The 6000-nt window shown below is 67.5% G+C and overlaps 1 long non-coding RNA gene across 1 annotated transcript; it reads right to left on the bottom strand.

The window, feature by feature from the left end:
• Nucleotides 1-1430: 1430 nt before the first annotated feature.
• LOC309858373 lies at nucleotides 1431-3004 on the bottom strand. The gene is made up of 2 exons (XR_014308169.1): nucleotides 2883-3004; nucleotides 1431-2619 (listed from the first exon to the last, which is right to left on the bottom strand). It is a non-coding gene; the product is annotated as an uncharacterized lncRNA (long non-coding RNA).
• Between the last annotated feature and the right edge of the window lie 2996 nt (nucleotides 3005-6000).

Here is a 6000-nt window from a genome sequence, read left to right as displayed (position 1 = left end):
GTTCCCAGCTGGGGGCCCAGATCCTCTGCTGGACGAGGGAGGGGGAGGGGAGGAGGGAGGGAAAGAAGAGGAAGGTCTGGAGGGCGGGGCGGACGGACGGACGGCCGGACTCTGGGAGGGAGGCCGGGAACGCACCGAAGTGCGGCGCCTCCGTCAGGAGTCCTGCTTGGAGGGAGGTCCGAGGGCGTCCCAGCCCAGACCCTGGACGGTGGCTCCGGGCACGTGCACCTGTGCCGCCCCGTCCTGCCCTTCCTTCTCCCGGGCCCTCCGTCCTCCTGGATCCTGTCCGCCCCGCCTCCCCCCATTCTGAGTGTTCCCAGGAGCAGGGGGGCAGGAGGGCGTCTCAGGAGGGGCTTCCCGCGTCCCGTGCCCCGACGACGCTGGGACAGGAGCTCCGGGACGCGCTCTCCTGAGGACGGGGACCGAGGGTGGCGTCCATGTCCTTGGGCACGAGCGCGGTTCCACTCCCAGCTGGCCCCACTGTCTCTCCGCGCTCTCTCCCTTCGGGCGTGAGCCGCCGCGCCGGACTTTCCGGGCTGAGTCCCAGGTCGAGCACTGCCAGGTGCTGGGCGCCCCTGCGGCCTGGGAAGGGCGCTGCCCACCGTTGTCCCAGACAGGGGTGCCCGTCCCCCTTCTCTCCGGGGACCTGCCCTGGACCTCCGTGTCCTCCCGTTCTCCCCAGGGCTGCTGGTCCCCGGGCCAGACACCTGCCGGTCTGAGGGGCACCCGCGCTGCCTCCAGAGGGTTTCCTGGGCCAGAGGCCTCCCCCGGGAGCTCCGCATCCCTGACGCATGCTCCCCCCGTGCCTGTCTGCCGCCACCCCCACCCCCGGCTTGCATGCTTTCGGTCTGTGCTGTTGTGGGACCCGGTGCCGTGGAGCCTGGTTGGGACCGGAGGCCGGGGAAGCTTTCTCTGGCCTTGGGTGGTGAGCGATGCGTTGGCCGCGTGGGGTGTGTCTTCCAGCTCTCTGCCTTGCCCTGGGGTGCGGGCCCCGGGAGGAAGCAGCCGTGTGGTGTTTGGGGTCAGGCCGGGGTGTCCCCGCGGGAACAGGGGTCTCGGCCCCGACATTGGGCCCCTACCCACTCAAGGGGCCTCCACGATCCCGTCTCCTCGGGAATCCATCCGGGGTTTCGGTGTGGCAGAAGCGAAGTTCTATGTCCAAGACACCCAGGGCAAAACCCAGTCCCCTTTGGAAAGAGGTGGGCAGACCCCAGGGCAGCTGCTGGGTGGTTCCCCTCCCAGAAACGTCCAGAACAGGTGAAGGAAGCGAGAGAGAAAGCAGCTGAGGCGTGGCGAGGGGCCGGGCTGGGAGAGCCACGGGCAGGGAGGGCTTGGGCTCAGGGTCCCCTTTGGGGAAGGAGATGTTCCCCAGCGACGTTCTGGGCTGTGGGGGGAGGGCGCCGGGGAGGGACGGAGCGCTCAGCACGAGATCCACGGAAAACGACGCGTTTCATTTAAAAGAGATAATAGAGAGCGTAGAGGACATGGAAAGCGACAATGACCGTGACACTGTACGAGAGGGAAAGAGCACGGGGGAGGGGATGAAACACGGTGGGGCGTCGGGGTCGGGGCATGGGACTGAGGGGAACCGTCCAGGGAGCTCTCCCTGCAGAGCGGGGGGGGCTGTGGAGGGGGCTCTGGGAGCTCCACAGGAGCAGGTGTAGGGGCAGGGGTCGGGCCAGGGGCAGGAGCGGGAGCCAGGGCAGGGCCAGGGGCAGGAGCAGGAGCCAGGGCCAGGCCAGGGGCAGGAGCGGGAGCCTGGGGAGGGACAGGGTCAGCAGGAGCGGCCGGTGCGGGACGCAGGGCTGGCGCTGGGTCAGGGACGGGAAGAGGAGTGCAGGCAGGGGCCAGGGAAAGGGCAGGGGCAAGGGGCAGGAGCTGCGTGTGGGCGGGAACAGGGGTCCAGGCAGAGGCAGGGGAAGAGCCAGTGGCCCTGCCAGGGGCCGAGGGAGGGGCAGCGGTTCTTGCGGAGGCAGGGGAAGGGGCAGGGGCTGCGTGTGGAGCAGGAAGAGGGACCCAGGCTGGAGCAGAAGGCACAGGAGCAGGGGCAGGACCTCGGTCTGGGGCAGGAACAGGGGCCCAGGGAGGGACAGACGAAGACATAGTAGCCCTGCTAGGGGCAAGGGAAGGACCATTGGTCCTTGGAGGGGCAGGGGCAGGAGCAGGAGGAGGGGCTGGGTCCGGAGCCGGAACAGGGGCCCAGGGAACAACATGGGAAGGGGCGGTGGTCCTGGCAGAGGAAGGGGCAGGGGCAGGAGCAGGGGCAGGACATGGGTGTGGGGCAGGGACAGGGGCACAGGCAGAGGCAGGGGCAGGGCAAGCGGCAAGGGCCCTGGCAGGCTCAGGGGAAGGTGCAGCAGTCCTGGACGGGGCGGGGGGAGGGAAGGGGCAGGGTCTGGGGCAGGGACAGGGGCAGGATCCGGAGAGGAGCTGGAGCAGGAGCAGGGCCTGGGGCGGGAGCAGGCACCAGCTCTTCCTGGGCAGCGTCAGGCTCCCCGTGGCCCGGTTCCTGGTCACCTGTCGGCTGCTGGTCCCCGGCTGAGGTGGCGGCAGGCACCGTCCCCCAGTGCCCAGCTCCTGCTGATGTCAGGGCCGGCCCGAGCTCCTTGGATGGCGGAGCTGGGAGAGGAGAGAAGGTCACCCGCGGGCCTGCCTCTGCGTGTGCCTTGGCGCAGACGGGACCCAGCCCGGGGCCTCCCAGAGAAGCCGCAGCCCGGAAGGAAGCCTCAGCGGGACGGCTCCCCGAGCGCGGTGCACCCGCTGGGTGCTCTGAGCCCGGGCCTTGCTCCTGGCCCCACACCAGCCTGTGGGGCTCGTCCCTGTGGGGCCCAGCACCGACCCATCCCCACACACGCCCAGGCACCCAGCCCCGGCCTTCTCACCCTCGGGCTCGGCTTCCGCATGGTGGCCTGGGAGGTTCGGAAGCCTTTCCTGGGACTGCAGACTCCTGGGTCAGAGAGGAGGTCCTGTCCACCTGCCTCTCCTCCTCATCCGTGGCCTTCTGCAAAGACAAGGACCGGTCGCCGGCCCGGATGCATCACAGCCCTGCCCGGCCGGCCCCACTGTGCTCTTGCCCAGTCCCCCGGCGGCTCCCACATCAGACACAGACCTGTGTGTGCACAGCCCTGCACCCGGGACCGGGACCCACACCTGCAGGGCTCTCGGGATCAACCCCGGCCAGGAGCTCGCATCCCTCCACCTCGTCCCACCCAGCCAGCCTTGACCTTGAAGGAAACCTGCCCACCAGGCACCTGACCCCTCATCCACCTGCTCCTGCTCAGGAAGGCCCCAGCCCACGTGAGTCCTCCTTCCATCCACATGCATGCACACCCACATCCCCCCCACACACGCACACACTCGCACACGCATGCACACACACACAAACACAGGGGGATGGGGACCCGGGGCTGTGCCCGTCGATGAGAGCGTGTGGGGCTGTGTGACCGGCTCTGGCCTCCCGGTGTCACCTTTCTCTGCTTTCGGCCGAATGGCCAGAGGCGTCGGGCAGCCCTGAAACGACCTCCCGAGTGAGGGGAAGTGTTTGCCGAGCGCGCAGTCCTCTGCTTCCAGCGTCCCGCGTTGGGGATGCAACGTGCGAACATGTTGTTGGTCGGACAATGTCCAAGGCAATGAGCTGTGCAGGGGGGCGTCCCTGGAATGTGGGGGCCTGGTGATGGGGGTTCCAATTCTGTTGGGCTCTGTGGTCAGGGAAGAGAGGTCACCGCTCCTGGGGACCCCTTCCCCGACTTCCTCCTCCCAGCAGAGCCCCCGAGGGCCCCTCCCCCAGCTGCCCAGTGCTCACCCTCCACCCCATGCCCCGTCCATACAGTGGCACCCCCACAGCCCACCCACGTCCCCCGTGAGTCCTGATGCAACTATTGTCCTAGCTTTGAGGACAGAGTTGGGTTTGAGCCAGGTTCCTGCTTCTACCCGGGACTGTGACCCCCGACAGACCCTGTGCCTCTCAGGGTCTCCCTGGCTCTCCATTTACCCAGCAGGGTCTTCTGGCTTCTACTTCTAAGGACACCATCCGGGGAAGGACTCTACAGACAACCCGTCCCTGCTGTCACAGGAGGCTGGTGCACACACTTGGCAATGCGAGGGGGAGCTGGGTGGGCCACGCAACACAGCTCAGAGGGGCCCGGGTCTGCTCTGGGGTCCAGGCGAAGCCACTACTCTGCTGCCCGTGTCCCAGCCCCCAAGGGAAGGCTGCTATTTACTTTCTGACCCCAGGGGCTCCATTAGCTGTAGGCCCCGGTCCCAGGGCCTCGCGTGTGCCCATGGGCTGGGCCATCCCCACAGTGGTTCCCGGGCATTCCCGAGTCCTGCGCACACGTCCCTGTGGACTCCCTCCCCCCAGGCTGGACGGCCCGTGTGACTGCGCTCTCAAGAAGAGAATGGGGCGAAACCATGGGAGGTCATTTCCCAGCCGATGGAGGGAAGTCTGGGACTTCTGGTTCCCGCTCGCGGGTTCCTTCTCCGTGTCTGTCTCTGGTCTCTGCTCTCTGTCTGTCCTTGTGTCTCTCTTTGATCCAGGGCTTTGGAGACGCAAGTCCATACGGTTGAGCCGCCCTGGGAGACCCCAGTGCAGAGAACCTACCGAGGGCCCAGGACAACCGACAGGCAAGTCCTGCTGCCCCCATTCTGAACTGCTTCCCGTCAACACCCGTCAACGGTCCTGGAGACGGAGCCCGCCCCAGTCGGGTCTGAGTGGGGACTGCAGCCCTGGCCTCTGGGGGACCAGGAGGCAGGGGCTCCTTGCTGAGCTGAGTCGGGATTCTGGCTCTCGGAGGGTGAGCAGGTGCCTGGGAGGCCCGTGGGTCCTACGCACAGCCAGCCAGGAGGCCCTCCCTGCAGGCTGGGGTCTGGTACACGGACTGTGAGGCAGGTCAGGTCTGTTCCTACAAGCATTGAGCTCGAGTCCTGTCTTTGTCAAGACTGTGGGAGTCAGTTCCTAAGCTGTACAAAGGGGCATCTGGGGTGTGGAGACCCTGTCCCTCAGGGGGCTGGTAAACTCCATGTTCTAGAAAGGAAATAAGTAGGAAGAGGCTGTGGCCTTCTGGAACTGTGGAGGAGGATGACGGGGCCTGCATAGAAACCCGCAGTGCCCCTGAGAGCTGCGTTGACAGCAGGGTTGACCAGAAGGCCCCGAGCTCTGCGGGGCCCGGGCATGCTCTGTGCAGACAGGCCTGCCCCCAGCGCCTTCCCCAGCAGCGGGCGGCCAAGCAGGGGAAAGTGAGGGGCGGTCAGAGAGCCGAGCCGGAGGACAGTGGAGCGGGGGCCACTCACGTCCTGGAGGAACGGGGCCCGCATGTTGCCCCAGCCAGAGCCCTGCGCTGCTGCCAGTGTGGCCGTTCCAGGGCACCTCTACCGCCCATGTCACCGCGGCCGCGCTGTCTCTTCCCCCAGGGAGGCTGAGGCGATCTACTCTGGCCTCACACTGTGTGGTCTAGGGCGGCCTCTGCAGGTCACCAGACCCAGGATTCGATCCTACGGCCCCCCACTAGAGGGGATGGGGCTCTGGGCTGGAGGACGGGGTGAGGACACCTGGCCCACCTCCCAGGGACCGAGTGCGGCGCTGCTGCAGGCAGGGTTGGGGCCTGAGCGGGCCGCGTCTTCCCGGGCCTGTGCCCGCGGCCTGGAACGTGTGCCTCGCAGCCCCGGCTGGACTTGGGGTCTGGGGCCGCGACAGGCTTCACTCAGGCTTCTCTCATTTGGCTTCACTGAAGCAAAAATGCCAGACCCGTGCGGAGCCCTTCCTCCCCTGCCTGCTGTGGCCTCCACGGCTGTGGTCGCGGCATGACCGTCGCACGAGCAGGACGTGGCCACTCCCGGTGGGAGGGGTGCAAAGGCAGCAGAGCCGAGCCGAACCAGCCACATCCCGCCAAGGCCCAGACACCGGAGCGAGCTGCCGAGACCCCAGCGAGCACCGGCTGGCCCCACGCTGACCCCAGACGGGAAAGATAAGTGCATTTGTGCGGCTCCCAGCCCCGAGATCCT

The sequence above is a fragment of the Mustela nivalis genome, assembly GCF_964662115.1.
Source record: "Mustela nivalis genome assembly, contig: HAP1_SCAFFOLD_2267, whole genome shotgun sequence".
NCBI lineage: Eukaryota > Metazoa > Chordata > Mammalia > Carnivora > Mustelidae > Mustela > Mustela nivalis.
This window is presented reverse-complemented; position numbering and strand designations above follow the sequence as displayed.